A 21,746-nucleotide genomic window follows, 5' to 3' on the forward strand; every position below is an offset into this window, starting at 1 on the left:
TGTAGGTTGTAAGCTCATTAGAGCAGAGACCATCTTTTTGTTCTGTGTTTGTACTGCATCTAGCGTACTGGAGTTCTGATGCATGGCTATGGCTCCTAGCTGCTACCGTAACAAATTATATTTTAATGAATTAGTATCTTTATTTTTATACAATTAAGTCAAAACCCTGGCTTTTAGGTCTAGTATGTAAATTTGTTACATTTTGGTCTGCTGACTGTTATTGCTAGAAAGAAATTTCAATATTTAACGTTTTAAACATGGTACAATTAAGTTAGAGCAATGTAAGCTGTGAATTGAGATTTCGGACATACATGTAAACAGTCCAGTCTCATACACATACTTTCATAAACAAAAGGAATAAAGAAATAAGGAGAGGGGCCAAGCTCAGGTCTTATATGACAGAAAGTACAGAATAAAGTCCTCTCCACACAGCAACCATTCATCACATTATCTTTTCCTCTATTAAATTCTCTTCACTAGCATTCTCTTTAATGGCATTCACTGAACCAATGTTTTCTTTCAAGACAACAGCCCATAAAATTCCTAACCAAAGTACTGTTTGGGTTTTTTTGGAACAGAACATTAATTTATATAGCCAATTTGTGATGCCCCAATTTTTTGTAATTTCCTGGACCCTTTAATACTTCAGAACTGCAAATTCTTATCATTCAATTTTGTTTAATTCTGGCATATACAAAATATGTTCTTGCAATCAGTGTAGCCCAGGGGGTAGTGATCTGGCTTGGGAGTCTGGTGCTGTGGGTTCTTTTCCCAGGTCTACCTATGACCTTGTGCAAGTTGTCTTCCCCCCTCTGTAACATGGATTTAATGATAACCAGAACTCACATCTTTGTCTGGACTAAGGCCTATATTCAATTATATTAGGGGGGAGGGATAGCTCAGTGGTTTGAGCATTGGCCTGCTAAACCCAGGGTTGTCAGCTCAATCCTTGAGGGGGCCACTTGGGGATCTGGGGCAAAATCAGTACTTGGTCCTGCTAGTGAAGGCAGGGAGCTGGACACGATGACCTTTCAAGGTCTCTTCCAGTTCTAGGAGATGGGATATCGCCATTAATTATTGTTATCCAGTCACTTTCACTTGTATTTTATTTTGTTTGTTTTTAATTACAAAAAGGTTCCTAGTATCAGAGGGGTAGCCGTGTTAGTCTGAATCTGTAAAAGCAACAGAGGGTCCTGTGGCACCTTTGAGACTAACAGAAGTCTCAAAGGTGCCACAGGACCCTCTGTTGCTTTTTACAGATTCAGACTAACACGCTACCCCTCTGATACTTGACACAATGCAAGGCACTGCATTTAGCCGTATGGAATGGAAAGCTATCAACCTCATGAAGAAACTTGCACAAATACAGACAGATATCATCTTCCTTTCCAAACGCAAACGGATGGACATCATACCAAATGGACTGAAGGTGAAAAATCCATTGCTATCTACATACTGCACAGACCACAGTGAGAGATTATGCCATACACTATCAAAGAAACTGAGGAACCACCTGATCAGCATCCTATACAGCAAACAGAAAAACATCAAGAAAGCTCTCCAATCTGGAGACTTTCATAAATAACCAACCCTCCACACGAATGGACTTTACTAAAATAAAAAGGTTCCTAGGCACTACAAGAATACAATACTAACAAATGCAAAACATTTCAAGATCCTCATAAAGGAAATCTTTGTAACAACTAGTAAACCAAAGGAACACCACAACAGTAGTACACCTTACTGCAGCTTCAGCAAACAATACTAAACAAAATCAATGCACACATTAACACAGTCATATTGCTTGTTTTCAGTAAAGAGCCTGATTGCTGCAAGCTGATCCACTAGTGGTCCTCTTCACCTACACATAATTGGACAGCGTGCGGAGAGCAGCTTGCATGGCTAGGAGCAAATTTTGCATCCAATTTTACAATTTTTTTAACCATACCTTTCACTGATTATCTGGGTGGGGGGGTGTTGCTTTAGTTGCTTTTGTTTTCCCTTTTGTTTTTGTTTTGCTTTTGTTTTCGGACTTTATTTAACTGGCCAAAGCAACATGGAACTGAAGTTATCTGGTTAGTTTTCAAATGTATTTGCCTGATGTTGGGCTCCTAACAAAGATTTATTTTGAAAGGGGCTGAGCGCCCAGCACCCATTCATTTCGATTGGCTTTGAGAGTGCTCAGCGCTTCTGAAAATAGCCAGGCCACTTAGACACCTACACCTGAAAATGTTGGCCTTTAGGTTTAAAGCTTTCAGATCATGATAAATACACGTGCTAGGGACACAAATTATTAACAACATATCCGGCCAATGCACGAACTGTCCTATTGTCAGAAAAGAACTGCAATAATGAAGTGCAGGTAACCTTACTCTTTAATTACGTTTAGGCTAAGGGGAAAAACCTGATCCTGTCTGACAGCAGCACAAAATAACCTTTGACTCCAAGCTCTGTCTTTAGATTCAGGTCACTACATGACAGAGTAATACTCCGTTCCTAGAGATGAAATGAAGACAAATACCACCATGTGTTTATCCAAGTTGCTGGTGGTCTGGCTGATACAGCCACATACTTTTGAGAACTTGGTCAAATGCCTCTAACTGCTGGTTAAATGGAAGTCATAACAACGTGGCAAGTTCCAAGCAATTAACTTCCTTTAGAGAAACAGTAAGGCCTCCTCACATCACATGTAGGAGAAGTCTTGCGAATTAAGGGAACATCTGTGAGCCCAATGGGAGTGTCCAAATTCTTGTGCATAATTTTATGTTAATATTCTGGAGGACAACAAATTCCTTCTAGAAAGCAGAAATACTAGCAAATTGAGATATGTCCTTTCAGGGGGACAGAACAAGTTGCTGAAGCAACAAAGTGGCGTTACTATTTCATTGAAAAAGTTTAATACCCCAATAACAGCATACATAGCCCATAGCTTTAAAAGATCTGAGTAAGTGACATCAGACAAGGAAATAGGTATGTATAAAATGCTTATAATAAATAATATACAGAAGCTCCGTTTATTACATTATACAGACCCTGAAAGAATTCACGCTCTTTTAGTGCTGCATGCAGAAAATTCCTCCCAGGCTGCAGAATAAAATAAATAGGCCACTACAGCTTTATACATTTGATTCTACATAGGACATCAGCATTCTGAATTCCTAGTGCTTGAAAATATATTAATCTGATGAAAAGACTGCATAAGAGATTAAAAACACACCCAAAGCAAACAAAAAAATACACATGTACACGTACATCAAGAACAATTTGGCATCAGCTATTTGAACTAAATAGTTATCATGCTGAAAAGAGAAAATCTAGTTAGCAACAATATTTTGGCCACATGGCTTTCTTTCAGGAATAATCTGGTATGAAGAAAAGAATCAAATGTGGCTATCTCCTTTTATAGGCAATTCCTGAAGAAGGTATCCTAGTTAGAGCATTGCTAATAACTCTATGCTATTCTATCTTCCATGTGAATTTAACCTTTGTGTCATGTGTACAGGCAGAAAGAAATATGGTTTATTACATTTTAGTCTAAGTGCTTACCAGATTATTATTTATTTGTATTGGAGTGGTGCCCAAATGCCCCAAATCTACAAGTTTGATAGTCAAAAGGAAAATATTTGGGGCCTCAAAGAGACCAGGACCATTGCTGATTGGAATGCGTAAACACCAGGGGCCTGTTTCTCACATACATAGCACATACTCATATCCCCTGGGTAACTCCCATTAACATTAAATAGTGTAACACTTATCATACGGGGCGGGGACTTCAAAAACTTAAAAAAAAAAAAATCCCCTAAAAATTTCAAGATGTAGGCCCATGGGGTTATGGAAATGAGATGGCTACAGCACAGAATCATAGAAATGTAGGATTGGAAGGGACCTGGAGAGGTCATCTAGTCCATTTCCCCCCTCCCAACCTCTGCCCGCCACGGTCCACCCTAGCAGAGGCAGGACCATACCTAGACTCTCCCTGACAGATGTTTTTCCAACCTGATGCTAAAAACCTCCAATGACGGGGTACCACAGCTTTTCTTGGTAACCTATTTCAATACACAGCTACCCTTATAATTAGAACATTTTTCATAATATCCAACCTAAATCTCTCTTGCTGCAGATTAAGCCAACTATTTCTTATCCTGCCTTCAGCGGGCCTGGGGAACAATTGATCACCATCCTTGGTATAACAGCACTTAACATATTTGAAGACTGTTATCTGGTCACCCCTCAGTTTTCTTTTCTCAAGACTCAACATGCCCAGTTTTTTTAACCTTTCCTCATAGGTCAGGTTTTCTAAATCTTTGATCATGTTTTTTGCTGTCCTCTGGATTCTCTCCAATTTAGGTGGTTTGAACTTAACCTGATATTAGGGATGGTACAGAGGCAAAAGAGGACCACTTGAGTAGACTGGTGAAGTGACTGTCCTCCTGATAAGCACAGGATAAAGGATTCCAAATGATCATCTCTACATTATTTGCTGTACACTTTGATAAAGATCAGTCAGAAGGATTGTATTAATAGGCTCTGCTTCAACTATGCAGACAGAAAACCATCCCACGAAAGAGGATTTCTGTGAAAATCTACAAAATTTAATAATACTGATGTCATGTAAGTTTTGGTATAAATTGCACTACGGAAAACCAGAGTATATGACTTACACAGTGCCGTGTGTGTGCACAGCAGACAAGGTCTTTGAGGAGCTTATGATATAATTAGATAATAGGTATTATTATTACTGTTATTTACATTGGCCTACAAGTGTACAAAGCAAGGAAAACATAACCTGTATTCCAAGAAGCTGATACAAGAAAAGAACAACTAGTTAAACTATGTGATGGCCAGAAAATCCAAAAGAAAAAGCAGCAAAAGAACATTGAAGAACTTAAAAAACAAAACTAAACTAAAAATAAAAAACCCCACAGACTTGAAGGGAGGATCATCATGTGGTTTACAGACAGTAGTTTACAAGTTAAAAAAATAGATCTAATCAAAATCAAGTTTAGCCTTCAGACAACCATTGCATTTTCACTTTGCTGATCTCATGAATGCAGTAAGTCACCACCCAAAAAGCATCCATGGATTATTGCAGGTTAAGTTTTGGTTCTAATGAGAGACGGTTAAGTTTTGTCAGTGCAATGTTTCCAAAAAAAGCTGAAAGGGTCTATGACTTCAGCCTAATATGCAATACATTTGAGCAGAAGTGAGAAGGATAAAAGAAGGTACCAATATAGAAGAGGTGTTTTAAGTCACGGAGCATATATTCTTACACAGTTAAGTGTGTTAAACAGACTGGAAAAGACACCATTGACCTGGGATTCCAAAGAATAGGAGAACAAGTAAGAGATTATACATATATTCATGGACAAAAACATTCATTAAGACAGAGTTACGGACGTAAATAATTATACATTAATTTAGTACAACTATCAGAAGAACATTCAAATTACCAAAATAAATGTTTTAAAGTCAGAAAATTCATTGTTAAGATTAGACAAACAACTTTAACTCTCCCTTTGTATCACTGCACACGGCCTACCAAACAGCGATATTGGTTGAGTAACTATTCCAGGAAAGTTAGTAAATTATATCCTTCAAATGAAAACTCCATATAGCCCATAGACGCTCTGACCCCCTTCTCTCCTGCATGTGGAATTAGTGAGATCTCAGCATTTATCACCAAGAACTGTGTCTTCTATGGCAGAGTGATTAGGGAAAAGCTAGATCCTGAAAAGGGCACTGCAGAATCAGACTTCTGTGCCCACGTGGAGTCTCACTGATTTCCGTGGAGCTTCACCCATGCTGAATCAATTACAGAATTGGGTCCATAGTTTAAAATTAAAGGTGCTCTATGTTGATTATATTCTATATGTTGATTATATTGGGTGGGTGAACAAGGGAGACTTAGTATAGTAGCTCGTACAAAGTGATGAGGTAGAGGCTGATCAGACTTATAGTATCTGAGAGAAAAATGTAGTTTTTTACTTCCCATAGAAGCAAGATGTGCAGGATTTATATATTACTGCATGCAAATGGGATGGTTGATATGTGGCCTATATATAGTATATAATACTCATAACCCTAAACAATATGGCTGGCACCACACGGTGCACTAGAAGAATGTAGCTACTTCTGTATTAGGTCATGGATCGCAGATGTATAGATCATACAGCATGTAAAGTGCAGGAGGACAATGATGGTAGAATCTTGACAATGACTGCAAGAGTAGTGATGTATTCTGAGTGGCTATAGGGGTTTATTTCTCAGCCTATTGGTGTTGGTTGGACATGAGTTAGTGGCAGAAGAATTAAGGTGGATGGTCTGATCTTAGCTAAAAATATTTTTAGTAACTTTTGCATTCTAATTTTTTTTTTTTAAACAAACTTAATTCTCTTAAGGAAGATTTTTTATCCCTGAATGTTCTCGATTGACATTTACTGCAAAATATTAAGCCTATACAAGGTCAGTAATGGCAAACTTGTTGTTTGTATAAAACTTTAAATACAGTGGAGCACAGATCTTGTGTTGTCTACTGTATAAATCTCAAAGTACATTGTTGGCACTCAAATAAATGAGAACAGCCTGCAAAACAGTTAATGGAGATTATATATGAACCTCATGCTCCCTTCATGAAAAGGAGCTTATGCAAGGGGGAGCAAAAACACCTAATTTGCTATGTCCCATAACTCAGAAAACAGCTTGCCTGATTAACCTCTAACAGTCAAAATAAAAGTCTTCTCTAGCTCATGATAAAGGACATGAATTTTCAGGATAAAAGGAGCTGTTTTTGTTAGAGACAGGGGAAGAAGAGACAGTGGGGTTGGCACAGACACTTCTACAGCCTTAAGTATAGTTTAGTTACTTACCATGGCTCCATAATGCACATACACTGTATGTATATACACCTGCAAGAACATCTATATGGGAAAAGAAAGGACAAATGTACAAAAATGGAGACCTGGCTAAGATTTCTACTTTTAGTTTTTCTTTTCATTTACAAAGTAAGAAAGGAAAATCATTAAGATGTATATATAATCACACATTTCCAGGGAAGTCTACCACCTGGGACCAGAAGAGGTTGTGATATATACTTATCTAGAGAAGATAAGTTTTTCAAGCAATAGCTGAAAACTGAAATGAAACATTGGAAATAGAGGGTTTATAGAATTAAAGCAAGAAATCAGGAGTCTTTAGCTAGTTAATAAATAAATAGAAAAAAGTGTTCACATAATCAACCGAGAGCCTGTAGCACAAACCCTTGGCCACATGGGCCTTGAACCTGCAAAGATTTCTATGTATGAAGCCAATGGAACTATTCACATCTACAGCGTGAAAAATACACACAAGATTTTGCAGGCCTGGGGCCATCACTACAATGGAGTCACTTGCATACATCAGAACTACCTGGTTGATAAGGGTTTGCAGGATTGGAACACAAATTCACACGTTATATATTGGGTTCTCCTTCATTTGGTATCAGTCACACCTTGGGGAAGTGGCAGAAAAAAGACTGTGGAGCAGAGATGAAGCCTGCTAAACTGGACTCTCCCCTTTAGGTCATGATGGAATGCCAGTAGCAGCTTAGCACCAGCTCTTGAGTCCTAGCAGAAGGAAGGCTGTCTCTTAGCCAAGGAAAGAGTTAAGATGTCATCTTGCTGGAGTTTAACAAAATAAAGCAACAGGAGCTATTCAAAACCCCATAAAGGAGATAAATAAAACCATTTCTATTTTTGACATCTTTCTAAAATAGTTTACAACTTGGCAGGGGAGCATGTGGAGTGTGTTTGCATATAAAAATTTACGTTTTTAATAAACTGGCAGTAACAATTAACATTTTTTGTTTTCAATCTTAAAAACGCTTAACTAATCCTCCTAGCACTTCTGTGAGACAGATTAAGTCATTTAAAGTCCACTATAAATTATAAAATTGTGAAAGTGAGTGCCCTGCCTACTGTCTCGTAAAGGTTATTTGGAACACTTTTTCTTTTTCTTTTAAAATTGTTATTTCATTAGAAATTCAACACAAAAAAATGCAGTTCTGTTATGGTGCCTGGTAAATATTCACAAAAAAAGAAGGCTTTAAAAAAAAAAAAAAAACACCTTAATCTAAAAGAAGAAGAAAAAGTCAAAGACAAGCAAGCCACCAGCTTAAAAACTTGGAAGCATATAAAGTCAACCAGTTGTGAAAATCACAAAGAATTTGGTGTGATTGAATAGGCCCATGTTTCTAGCAGTTTAATCAACAAACGGCTTTCTTATTGGTCTATTTCATGTGTGCACATGGGCGGGGGCAGAAGGGGTTAAGTGATTTTTGTTAGGTACCAGATAGATATCCTTGGAAACTAACCTCTACAATGTGGATACAGCATCGGCACCGTCTGAGCTAGGCTTCTCCACCCTACCCTTGCCAGTGAGCTTCATCCATAGTTATGAAGGAGTACCTTCTGTGCCTATTCAGACCTTGGCCTCTATTGAGACTGCCAGCAAGAACGTTAATCATGATGGGAGGGAGGGGTCGTGTGCATGCTCTGTCCACTAGAATTGGATTGAAACCAACTGGTGTACACCTGTAAACCAACTTATAACTGCTGAAATTTCTTTTTATCAAACCTTTAATTCATACTGGATTCCACTGAGTCTATGTTTTTACTTAATGTTACAAAAAACAAAAACAAAAAACACCTGTGTGTGTACATTTCACTTGTACACTATAAAGGTTAGTACTTTTGGCAGAACTTTTTGAATCATTCTGCTGTAGGTGACTGAAATATGTTGAAATCAGTATAAACTAAGAGCACTTTTTCAAGCATAAACCTTATGTAATAAAAATTGCACATGTGCTAATCATGATAATATGATAGTGTCCTTTCATCAGTGCCATCATACCTCATGACTATTCATTTTTGAAGTATTAAGTTGTAAATGGTTGGCTTTTACAATTAAACTACACAGACTACTCTCCAGAGTGCCTCTTCTATGGTCTAGGATTAATGAATAGCTGATAATGCAGCATTGCAAAATACAGCAGAAGCCAAAGTTAAGTGTCCAGTGCAGTTTGCTGAGTTCCAAAAAGGAGCGTTAAAAAAAGTGTTATTCTGCAGTATGGCAAAGAGAATCTCCCATTAAAAGCAAACCCTCTTCCTGTTTGTTTTCTTAAAGAAAACTTTAAATGGTATTTTCCAATGTCATTTAAATGATTGAAATGACTTTGCAACTTCACTGAATTAATAATATGTCTGCCAATGGGGGAAGTTGTGCTTCACTAAAAAGACAGAACTCAAAGTTCAATGTTACCATATTTTCCAACAGAAAACATTTCTTTGTGTAAAATTATACATTACAAAACATATTTGAAGCCTTGTAGGATGTGAAGACAAGACACAAGGTACATTACAACTAAAACCAGGAGCCAGAGAATGAAATGTAGGTCAGAAAATGAAATCTAATTTAGATTAATATTACTCTGGCTATTAGTAAAGAATGCTGCTTAAAAACAAAACAAACAAACCACATCATTCTATCCTCCAATGGAAGATGAAAAAGGTAACCACACATTAACATAGTAAAACTCATAACCGGATGAGACTTAAGGATTTTGACAAGTGCACATCTAACTATTGTACACTATTAGTACTACTAATCTATTCATAAACAGGCCATAGGTCTCATCAATTAACACATCTAGTGCATCTTGTACTTTTTGATAATAAATTACAGTAGTTAGCTTCAACATCCAAGTGAATATTTATTCAATGCACCTTCGAAAGGCATTAAAAATAACTACTCCTCTTCCATTATAGGATACTTTACTAGATACACACATTTTAAATTACATGAATGCCATACTTGTTTGAAATAAGATTGCATTATGTCCTAAAAACTGCACACTACTTAGCCATTATTAAGAAATTCTAAATACTTACATCCCAGTCTCAATTTAAATGGGACAAACCAGACATATTGATTGTTTAACCACATTACTTGACCTGCTCTACTTGCAATACTGACATTGTGATGCACCCTTCTATTGAGACCTGTGCGAAGTCAACAGAAAATAAACAATCTGAGCCTATCATGCTCCTAAAACCAAATCTCTTACCCAGCCTGTGTTATTTTAGCAACATAATTAATCTGAACAAGGGAACTGGGGTGGGAAAGTAAGCTACCCACAGCCATATATTCCTCTATCTTCAGCAAATAAAGGCATCACCAAATACTAATGCAATGCAATATTTATTAAGGCCATGACATCACTGAAACCAAGGACAAAGCAGATACATGAATGAAAAGTAATATGAGGGACAAAATGATCTCTGGGCTGTCTTACATATATGTAGTCATGGCATAATTAGATTTTATATTATAATTTTTAGGGTTGTCAATTAATCATGTGATTAAGTCAAAAAAATGAACTGCGATTAAAAAAATTAATCGTGATTAATCACAGTGTTAAACAATAGAATACCAATTGAAATGTATTAAATATTTTGGATGTTTTTCTACTTTTCAAATATATTGATTTCTATTACAACACAGAATACAAAGTGTACAGTGCTCACTTTATATTATTATTTTTATTACAAGTATTTGCACTGTAAAAATGATAAACAAAAGAAATAGTATTTTTCAGTTCACCTTCTACAAGTATTGTAGTGCAATCTCTTTATCATGAAAGTGTAATTTACAACTGTAGATTTTTTTTGTTACATAACTGCATTCAAAAACAAAACAATGTAAAATTTTAGAGCCCACAAGTCCGCTCAGTCCTACTTCTTGTTCAGCCAATTGCTAAGACAAACAAGTTGTTTTTTTATGGGAGATACTGCTGACTGCTCCCTATTTACAATGTCACCTGAAAGTGAGAACAGGCATTTGCATGGCACTTTTGTAGCTGGCGTTGCAAGGTATTTACGTGCCAGATATGCTAAACATTCATATGTCCCTTCATGCTTCGGTCACCATTCCAGAGGACATGATTCCATGCTGATGATCCTCGTTAAAAAAATAATGCATTAATTAAATGTGCGACTGAACTCCTTGGGGGAGAATTGTATGTCTCCTGTTCTGTTTTACCTGCATTCTGCCATATATTTCATGTTATAGCAGTCTCGGATGATGACCCAGCACATGTTCGGTTTCAGAACGCTTTCACAGCAGATTTGACAAAATGCAAAGAAGGTACCAATGTGAGATTTCTAAGAATAGATACAGCACTAGACCCACGGTTTAAGAATCTGAAGTGCCTTCCAAAATCTGAGAGGGACCAGGTGTGGAGAATGCTTTCAGATCTAGCACATAAATATCTTGCGATGCCGGTTACAACAGTGTCATGCGAACGCCTGTTCTCACTTTCAGGTGATATTGAAAACAAGACATGGGGTAGCATTATCTCCTGCAAATTGTAGCCAAACTTGTTTGTCTGAGCGACTGGCTGAAGTAGGACTGAGTGGACTTGTAGATTCTAAAGTTTTACATTGTTTTATTTTTGAAAGCAGTTATCTTTTGCACATAATTCTACATTTGTAAGTTCAACTTTCATTATAAGGAGATTGCACTACACTATGTGTATTAGGTAAATTGAAATACTATTTTGTTTTCCTTTTTTATAGTGCAAATATTTGTAATCGAAATAGCTATAAAGTGAGCACTGTACACTTTGTATTGTGTGTGTAATTGAAATCAATATTTTGAAAATGTAGAAAACATCCAAAAACATTTAAATAAATGGTATTCTATTATTGTTTAACAGTGCAAATAATAGTGAGGGTTTTTTTTTAAATCGCACGATTAATCACGGTTAATTTTTTTAATCGTTTGACGGCCCTAATAATTTTGTATATGGGTAGTTTATTTTTAATTTTTTTAGATGTTTATCAATTTAAATTTTTACAGTTGTCATAAATCACTGGGGAGTCAGACAATAATTATTTAATGACAATAGGTATTGAGATTCAAAAAGATGAGGTTTCAGAGCCATTAAAACACAAATTGGCAACATTATAATGTCAAAATATACAAAGTTAAGTAAACTCTAATAAGTTCTCAGGAAAAGTAAAAACAACTTATCTGTAAATTTCTGCATCATCTGTGGAAATATTTTTTCAGTGAAATCTACATTTACCAACAAAAATCTAATCCTTCCAAGCCTACATATAAGTTTAGACTTGAAACTATCAGAGCCAACACAAACAGCTTGCAAAATCAGGTTTGACACAGCTGTGTAACTACCATGTTTTAATAGGTACAACTCTGAAATCTCTGTTAGGGTATGTTCTGTTTGATGTGAGAGAAGGTGAAGGGAAATATTATCCTTTCCTATGAAAACAGATATCCTTCTTTACTTCCACATAAGTACAATGCAAGTGGGACTCTTAGCATTCTTAACACTGCATATAAATTAAATAAATCAATTTTAAATTAAATCCCTCAATATTAACTTTCAGATTGCCACAAATACCCTACAATGCTGACTCATCTACCAAAGGGGAGAAGAATGCCCTAAAGTCACATTTTCACCTTCAGATATTTCTCAGATTTACTCAAGTTAAAATTATGTATATTCAGAAGAGGCTGTTATTCCTAGGCAGGGCTGTAGTTCCAGTGTTTTTGTTTAATTTCAACCAACTTGTCCAAGTAGGCCATTTGGTAAAAACCTATAAATGGTACCCAAGGGCTCTGTGTTCTTACTGCAAAGAGGTCAGCTATTTCCTTCTAACTAAAAATAGTCGGGGGGGGGGGGGGGGGAGGGGGACTTAAGTTTAATTTAGAACCTGGAGAAAAGGTTACAAAATAAATTTTCATCTGGGGCAAGGAGGGTGGAAGTGGGGGGGGGGGGAGGAAAGAGCCTGCTCATGAGAGTTAAATTCTTTGTGATTTTACAAGGTTGGCTGGAGTATAACCAGCCAGTATTAAAATAGTACTATAAATTAAAATAATAAAAAAATAATGAAAACTCAAGGCAGGCAAAATGCACAGCAAAGATGCAGGAAATCTACTCCTTCCCCAGACTGAATGGACTTATTTATCATAAAACCACCATAGAGTGCCACGGTTTAACATCACACCCACAAAGAGATGTAGAGACGATGGGTTACAATGGATAGAGCACCGTATAGGGAGTCAGGAGCTCCGGGTGGGTTCTCTTCCAACTCTGCCACTGACCTCTATGACCTTGGGCAAGTTACTTCACCTCTCTCTGTGTCTCTGTTTTCCCGTCCACCCTTTGTCTGTCTTGTCTATTTTGACTATAAACTCTTCAAGGTGGAAACTAATTCTTAGTATGTGTTCACCTGGGGCCAAACAAACATACATACATACATGCAAAATCATCTAGAGTGTAAATTCTATCACCTGATTTGAAAATAGTAGGAAATAACAGAAAATATTAAAAGTACGCTGATCCAGGGACCAAGCACTACCATACAGAATTGCTGGGTCAATTTTCCCAGTCTAGTACCTTGCTCTCCAGATGACCAGAGCTCAGAATACTGCTAAGTATTCCTGCATACCTCAATACTGACCAAACTGTACCATTAATAAACAATATTATTTAACTCCAAAGGATGTCTCATCCAGTCCTTTTCAGCTTCAAGGATGTTGGCTTTGAGAATTGCTGCAGTCTAAGGAGCCACCGCTCTTCCAAAGAGGCAGGCCATATTATCATCCTTTGAAGGATAGATCTGATTCTGGCCCTGTAACTACAGAGATGGGGAAAAACTCATTTATAAATAAGTGGGAGAATGGAACACAGGAAAAACTGGTGGAGAGGACATCTCAGGGCTCTGAAAAAGAGAAAAGTTCTTTTCCATGCCATCCTCAAAACTAAGAGTATAAAAAACCTAGCCTTATAAAAGGCTTCAGAGGGATTTATGATCCATGCAATGAAAGAGCAAGAAGGTGAAGTCCCAATATCATTATGATAAATGTAGGATATATAAGTAACTTACTTGGGGGCGCGGGGGGGATGAATACAGAAGACAACTTACTGCCAGAGATTTCTTCTCCTAAGGGCACTTGGACTATTATGCAGCTGCCAATGTTTATATGCATGTATAATTATTATCCTCTTTAGTATTAAGACAAACTTTTTAATCTTAAAAATGGCCTGTTTGTTCTTTAGCCCTCTGAAACACTTATATTGAGATACAGTAGCTCTGTTTAAATCTCTGCCAGTTTTACTATTACTGCATGTAGCCCAAGAAAGGTTTAATATATTTTTAATATGTGAGAGTCTATTTCTCTGTCCACCCCACCCCCACTGCCAGATCTACAGGGAAAGGGTTCCCTATTTGAATATGACTGTATTTGTGATGTTGCAATTATTAACTGTCATTTACAAAAGAAAAGAAAAGAAAATTAAGAAATCTGAAATAGTGCTCTTGCTTCAATCCTGTTTGATATCACAGAAAAAGGAATTATTTAATTTGAAAACTGTGAGATGTCTCCAGGTTTAGTAACACCTTGTCCATATAGTTCTAGGCCAACCAAGAGGCCTAAATCCACCATGTGCTATTATGTGGTAAGCAAGGTTTACTGCAGTTAATCTTGTACATGCTGTGTGAGCAGTCTCAGTTAAAGGTTCACTAATAAATGGGTCAAGGAGAAAAATGTGACATTACAAGCCTTCTTGTGTAATATGCTAACCCGTTTTCTTTTCATTTCAGGTGGCCCTACAAAATAGATTCCTTTTCCCCCTGCCTCCTACTTTAAATGTGAATGGGGGGGGGGACAAACATACCAATAATACATGCAGGAAGGTGAAAGATCTTTTAAGACAACATGAAGAGGCCAGACTTTGTGAGAAAATTGTATCTACTATAAGTCCAACTTTTAGGGTGTGGTTTTGTGTGCAATATGCCTATTTGAGAATTGAACAACATGTAATTAAATAGGCCAAGGGTCATTAGCAAGACATACTGCAATACTATTTGACCTCACACCCATTTTAAAACAAAATAAACTGCTGAGATTAAAACAGCCAACACAAAATAGGAACAGAATCATAAAAGGATTATAGTTGGGAGGAACGTGCCCACTATCCTGTGCTGCTAAGTATCTATGCTGGGCACACTAACTTAACAGAAGTGTCCTGTTGTCCTAATGTGTTAATGATAAATGATCAAGCACGTATTATTTTTGCCTCAATATATATGCAACAGGTCTGCAAATTTATTTTCTTGCAAACACTGCAGTAGTACTCTGCTTGTAATACAAGTCACACTGAATATTTTTCCCATAACGCCAGCACTGGTCCATCACTTTGTTAAAGGATTGCTTTTCAGTTAATGACAGTATTACAAATCATAAACAAAAATTAACTTGTTTACCTACTTGGAGCTAAACTTCGATTTACCAGAGAGTGATCAACTCCTGTGCTTGCTGATTCAAACACTAGATGAATGGGATTCCCCTCCCCCACCCCTGGGTTGTGCAAACTCCACACTCTCTACAGTGTGAATACCTTTTATTTTGCTAGTGAAATACTAAGGGGAAATGTGAGTATCTTAGGCTAAGTTATCATTTCAAAAACTCCCCTCCAAACTCACTAACCCTTCCCCTGCACAAATCAAAAAACAAACCTCCAAACAAACAAGTCTCCTTTCCCTCATTCAGAGGAACATTTCTAAAGCCACCACATTGTGTTACTACTCTGCCTTAACCAGGGTTTAGAAACTCCAGCAGAATTAACATTCATAATAAACCTTCCAACGATGCAAGACTTTCTAGCCTTTTCCAGTCACTTTAGGGTAAAACACACACACACAAAATCATGACACACTTGAGAGAAACACACACAGCAAAATGTGGGAAATCCTAAAAGAAACAGCCATAAATCCAGCAGACTCAGATACAAAAGAAACAAATAATAAGAAGAGAGGAACATGAGGAAATTGATTCCATGCACTGAAAAATATGGTAAAGGCAAGCCGTTTTAATCACTAAACTGCATGTCACAGACGCACACAAAAAGGTCCAAATGATGAATAATCAGTCCTCCAAACTCACCTCACTCAACGTGTATTAAAGGCACAGCTTTCACTTCTGGAAGCAGCAGAGAAAAGCCTCAACTTCTGCAAGAAACACACACAGAGACTTTTTCACTTGCAGTACATGGTGTAACTCTTCTTTTCCTAGGTCCCAGCAAGCGTTAAAGGAGACTGTAAATCCCACCACCACACACACACACACACACTCCTCCTCCTCCACACAGCAAAATCAAAAGGAAGTCCCAGAGAGTGGGAAGAGGAAAATGGAAAGTTTTTGGTGCGGAATGGCGGTCAGGAGGTGCTGCTACTCACTACTTCATTAGCAGAGTTAATGTGTTTGGTGTGAGTGTGTGTCTAAGGCTTCCAAGAGACAAGCAGCAGCAGCAGGAGGAGGACTGAGAGAAAGACACACAGAGATAGTCAGTGACCTGGAGTGGGTGGGGGGGGGAACCAACCAGCCACATTGACCTGAACTAGGGGAAGGTAGCCCCACACACACACACACACACACACACACACAAACAAACCCTCTCTCAATACCTCTCCCTTCCTCCAAAATCAGTCCCCACACTCCCCCAGAAAACTTCAAACAAAAAAAGCACGCCTACCCCAAAAATACTTTGTTTTTTTCTTCCAAGTACCTAGGGTAACTTGTTTAATCACTTAAGGCTTATTTTTGTCATTATTTTGAATCCCAGGGATTTTTTTTTAAATCAACCCTCCCCCATCTACTAGAAAAACGAAATATTAACCCTGTGGACTCAGCAATAAAAAATGTCAAAGATGCATGAACACTCCTCTCCCTCCCCTCCTCCCTGCATACAAACACACATACAGTTTGTCTGTGATAGTGTGTAAATAGATATGAGTATATACTATATTCCCATTACTGTCTGGGGATAGCTTAGTTTACATTAATTGTATTAAATTATGTATTAGTGCACACTATTATTATTTTGCAAGTTTCAGACTGCTGAAAGTGTCTTCGGATTTCAAATCTGAAAATATTCACAAAAATCAGTTTTGAAAAAGTCAATTTAAAATAAATCTAATTTACATTTCCACAACCCTCCCAGGAAGTAGATATGGTAATAATGTTTAATTATTGAACACCAAACCATTTATGTGTTAACCCAATTGGAAAAATACTCCAGAACCACCTTCTATTTTTCTACCTATTCCAATTTTTTTAAGTGTTTTCCTCTATAATATGCCAGACAGCAAGAGCCTAATTCTCAGTAATCTGAAACATAACAATCTGATCAAAAGACAATGGGTGTTTTTCAAATTTTAAAATAGTGGAGTTCAGCAATCAAAAGAGTACATAAGCAAAATTAAATTCTTATATATCTTATTATAAAACATGAGTGATGTAAAACTAATGTTTCTATAACATTATTAGAGCACATTAAATATGGACTTACACAGTCTCCATAATTGTGAATCAGCAGAATGGATTTTATTATATATCAGTTGAAATTCAACACCCCCAAAAATGTTGTTGTTCTTTTGCCTTGAACATGCCCTTCTTATTTTTCTCTGGATTTGTACAGCTTGATACTGAGATATTACATTCAATCGAGAAAAGAAGGGAGCAATATAAAAACCAATGCAAGTAAATGATGCAACATTTCCCTGGTTACATGTGCTTCCCTTCCCCCAACCTCTTACTGGTGAGAGTGCTGTGTTTTTTTCGCCTGTAGAGTCACATCGTGGTTGATTGATTCTCCTTTCGCCTTGCTCAGTCATTCAGCTTTGGAAAGTAAATAACAAGTTGACATCATTACAGCTCTCTGCATTACTGTGACACATTCCTCTCCTACCACACACTGTCTATTAGCTGCGCAGTAAAACCCACTCTTTTAAAGCTGGGATTCCAGTGTTGGGTTGCTTGCTCTGGCAGAGCATAGAACTTTGTAAATAGTCTCCTGCTATGTTTGAAACATAAAATGCTTAACCAGTGTCAATATTTTAAATTATAAAATGGTTTCTATAGATATAGATATACAGATATGCAAAAACAGTTTTCTGACTCCCTGTCAGTGATGCAAGGCCAGTGTCAATAATATCCAGTTAATGCCCTGGCCGTGGCCTATAGCCTTATTTTACTCTTATGAAACAAATTGTCTATAATCAGACTATAAGGCCCTGCAAGTGTACATGATTAATTGCACTTTTCTGGTGGTTAAATTGTGTCAATGTTTTGGTCTGGTACCTTATCCCACACAAATGTGAAAATCACGCAAATACATTGCCTCCTGGAGTGTCTGTTTAGATACGCTAATCCCTTAGGTGGTGATATTTATTTTACATTGTAATTCATATTTTTTCAAGTGGCCAGTCTTCTTGTTCTTTTGACTTATTTTTACATTACAGAGGATATTATGAATATTACAGTTATATTTTCAGTTCCTGTTGCAGATTTAGATAAATCCTCTATGTGCTGTCATTGAGAATTCTCATGGTAAAGGATTATGATGTTGTGAATAAAAGCTGCATAGAGATCATCTCCATGCACATTAAAACATGATACTGAAATGGCAAAAAAACCCAAAAGCATACACACCAACAAATTCTGAAACATTATAGCCTAAATTTAATGCGAGTCATATTCAGCATCTAGATCAGGGGTCGGCAACGTTTGGCACGCGGCTTGCCGGGGTAAGCACCCTGGCGGGCCAGGCCAGTTTATTTACCTGCTGATGCAGCAGGTTCAGCCGATCGCGGCCCCCACTTGCCACAGTTCGCCGTCCCGGGCCAATGGGGGCGGCGAGAAGCAGCACGGGCGAGCGATGTGCTGGCCACGGCTTCCCGCAGCCCCCATTGGCCCGGGACGGCGAACCGCGGCCAGTGGGGGGCCGCGATCGGCCGAACCTGCCGTGTCAGCAGGTAAATAAACTGGCCCGGCCCACCAGGGTGCTTACCCTGGCGAGCCGCGTGCCAAACGTTGCCGACCCCTGATCTAGATCTAGATCTAGTCCCAGCAAGCTTCCTCTGAAGTGGGTCCCTCACCCTCTTCCCAGGTGTCCAGTCCATGGTTGTCACGTGAGCTGCAGCACTGTCCGGCAATACTTGCACTGCACCAGCAGTTGTCCTTACGGTCCTGGTTTGTGGATCTCTTTCAATTCAGCACAGGTTCCCTTCCTCGAGCATGAAGCATGGATGCTGCTTGACTTGCCAAGGCTCCATTACTTTCCCATGTACAGAGGCCTATTGGTCATACGCACTACTCAGTGAAGGGTCGCTCCTCTGTCCCTGCACAAGACCACCCTGTAGGAGAGCTTACAGGTCCAGGTTGATTATCTCTTCCTTCCCTGTGAGGGAGGATAATCATGTTGCTCATGATGTTCTCTCCTCAGGGTCTTCTAAAACCAGGCTTTGGGGTTCATTCTGCAGAGGTGGACCTGGACCCCATTCACTGGGCGGGCCTGTTTGTTACTGTCTTGTCAAAAAAACAAATGGCCAGTCCTGGCCTATGATTATGGGGTAGGCCAATTTCTCAACCAGAGCTACAGTTATCACGTTGGTATGTGTCTCCGCGGTCAATTGCAAATGTTGCCTGGGGTATGTTTTCATATAACCATTTATGCACTGTAGGTGAATTGACCATTAAGGAGCATCCTTGTGTCTTACTAAGGAGGTTTGGACCCCATCTGACTACAGCCGGGGTAAAAGGATCCTTGAACTCTCTTCCTTTTGCCCCTCACTGGCACCATCAAATTGGTGGGGGGGAGCCCTTTTCCAGACATGAGTGCATTCTTTCTTCATATGTCCTGTCTGCCATCAGAAGTAGCAAATCACCAGGATGGCATTGATGGCAACTTTCCTACCTGGGGATGAACTTGGCTCTTAAGTAATGTCCGGACCCAGTTCTGCAGGTCCTAATTCGGTTGCTTGCACTGCTTGGTTGTCCCACTGGCAGCATTGTTTCCAAGCCTGACAGCCCCGCTTATCCCACCTGCATTTATCACAATCTAGCACCTAGTCTGATTCTCTCCACAACCACAGAGGTGAACCCCTCAGAATGAGTATTACCTGTTTGAGGTCATCCACCCTTTCAGATCTGGCCTGCATGGCATTGAGGCCCTGGGGAATCCTGAATCTAGTGACCCTTCAACCTCTAGAAAGCTCTAGATTAACCACAATGCATCTGACAAGATTCCCAGGCAGTGCAGTAATATCCACCATCTGCCTTTTGTGGTAATATCCTTCTAAATCATTCAGTCACAATCAACTTAGCCATCTGGGCCAAACCGTTCTTTCACGTGTATCCACTTCCAACAGTGTTCCTTCAAATGATGCCCTACTAACCAGGGTCTGGTCCCTGTGAGATAGATTTTGGATCTGAAACATTGGTGGAGGGTTTCCTCAGAAATGCCCAAGTAGTCCAAAATGGTGGACTTTTGTTTGTAGTGCTTAGCCTTCTCCAAGTCCAGGTTACAGGAGGCTACCTGTTCCAGACTCATCAAGTATGGAGCCCAAAATCCAAGGCCATGGGACCACAAGAATGCTAGTGCTACCCTCTGAAAGGTAATTAAAAAAACTTAGGCTCATTGTCCAGTCCCATCTTTGTTAGCTTCCCAAGTTTTGGTGAGGGACCCACTTCAGAGGAAGCTTGCTGGGACTCCTGGGGAGCATAGGATGGCACTGTCTTTTGTATCCTTTCCTGGTAGAGCTCCTTCTTGTGGCTCATCAGCTCCCCCAGCAGCTGTTACATCACTTGGATTTGGTGCTGCGTAGCAGCCACTTGTTGATGGTGCATCTCAGCTCACCATTTACACCTCTGCTCAGATTCCATCATGCTCAGAACTACTGAGCTCCATCTCCCTCTGTGGCTTTTTTGTTTGACTGTTTTTCTTTTCTTTCACACTTGTGTCAGGTATATGCTACCCACATTCTTCACCACTTTTTGTTGGGTAGGAGCTCTCTGAGCCCCCACCAGACTATGGTGGTGGTGGGACTCAGCTGCTTCCCTTCTCTGACTCTCACAGGGGGCTTCTCCAGCTCTAGGTATCCCAGGGTCTCTCCAAACAAACAAGGTTCTTTCCCCCTCCCAGAGGAGAGGGAGGATCAAGTAAAGAAAGGAAGGAAAATAAAGTGCTCTGTCTCTTGGTCACCCCTTTGAGGCCCAGCTTGTCTGTAGGCTTTTTAGTGTCCTGGTCAGGGTGAAAGTCCATTCTTAGACACCTCCTTTTTGTAACACCCATTCTGTACCGGCTCCAAGCAGTCTCAGGGGTGGCAGGGTCTGCCACTATCTCCCCCTTTGCTGATCTAATCCTGTAACCAACTGTCCAAGGCACAGCTGTCTCCCCCTAGTCACTGCCCCTTCTTAGGACAGGCTTTCCCTTTTTTAAGCTTCCTCCCTCCAGGCAGAGCAAGCCCCAAAGTTGTATCTGGTTAGTGCTGGCTGAGCCCAGGAGGTTCATTAGCTTCCTCCTTAATAGGGTGCGGGTGTGCCCTTCACTCCACTGCATAAATATTTGCACAAGGCCCTTTGGGTAACTAGGAGAGTTGTGCTCCAATTTTCAGAAAACAACCCAATTTTCAAAGTCTTATTGCTGGAGCTTGATTCTCAGAAGTGCACCTGCAACTCCAAAGGAAGGCAATGGGAACGGCAAGTGCTCAGTACTGCTGAAAGTCAGGCCCAAGATGTCAGCCAAAGCCAAAGCTTTGGAAAAGGTTGGGACTCATTCTGTACATAAAAGGAGCTCTGAACAAGTGCTTCATTACCCTCATGTGTTGTTTATATGCTAAGGGCTT

General features: G+C 39.1%; 1 protein-coding gene across 7 annotated transcripts in view; it reads right to left on the minus strand.

Annotated features, from left to right (window-relative positions):
- TBL1X (transducin beta like 1 X-linked) overlaps window positions 1–17,676 on the minus strand; it is a 256,261-nt gene extending 238,585 nt beyond the window's left edge. For 2 of the 7 annotated variants that reach the window (XM_034757332.1, XM_034757327.1), the window contains exons 1-2: window positions 17,411–17,434; window positions 16,006–16,070 (exon numbers count right to left, since the gene is read on the minus strand). The gene's annotated coding sequence lies outside the window, so the exon portion shown is untranslated. The other 5 variants (XM_034757319.1, XM_034757314.1, XM_034757315.1 and 2 more) reach the window with 4 other exon arrangements.
- Window positions 17,677–21,746: the final 4,070 nt, after the last annotated feature.

The sequence above is a fragment of the Trachemys scripta genome, chromosome 1 (genome assembly GCF_013100865.1).
Source record: "Trachemys scripta elegans isolate TJP31775 chromosome 1, CAS_Tse_1.0, whole genome shotgun sequence".
Classification (NCBI taxonomy): domain Eukaryota; kingdom Metazoa; phylum Chordata; order Testudines; family Emydidae; genus Trachemys; species Trachemys scripta.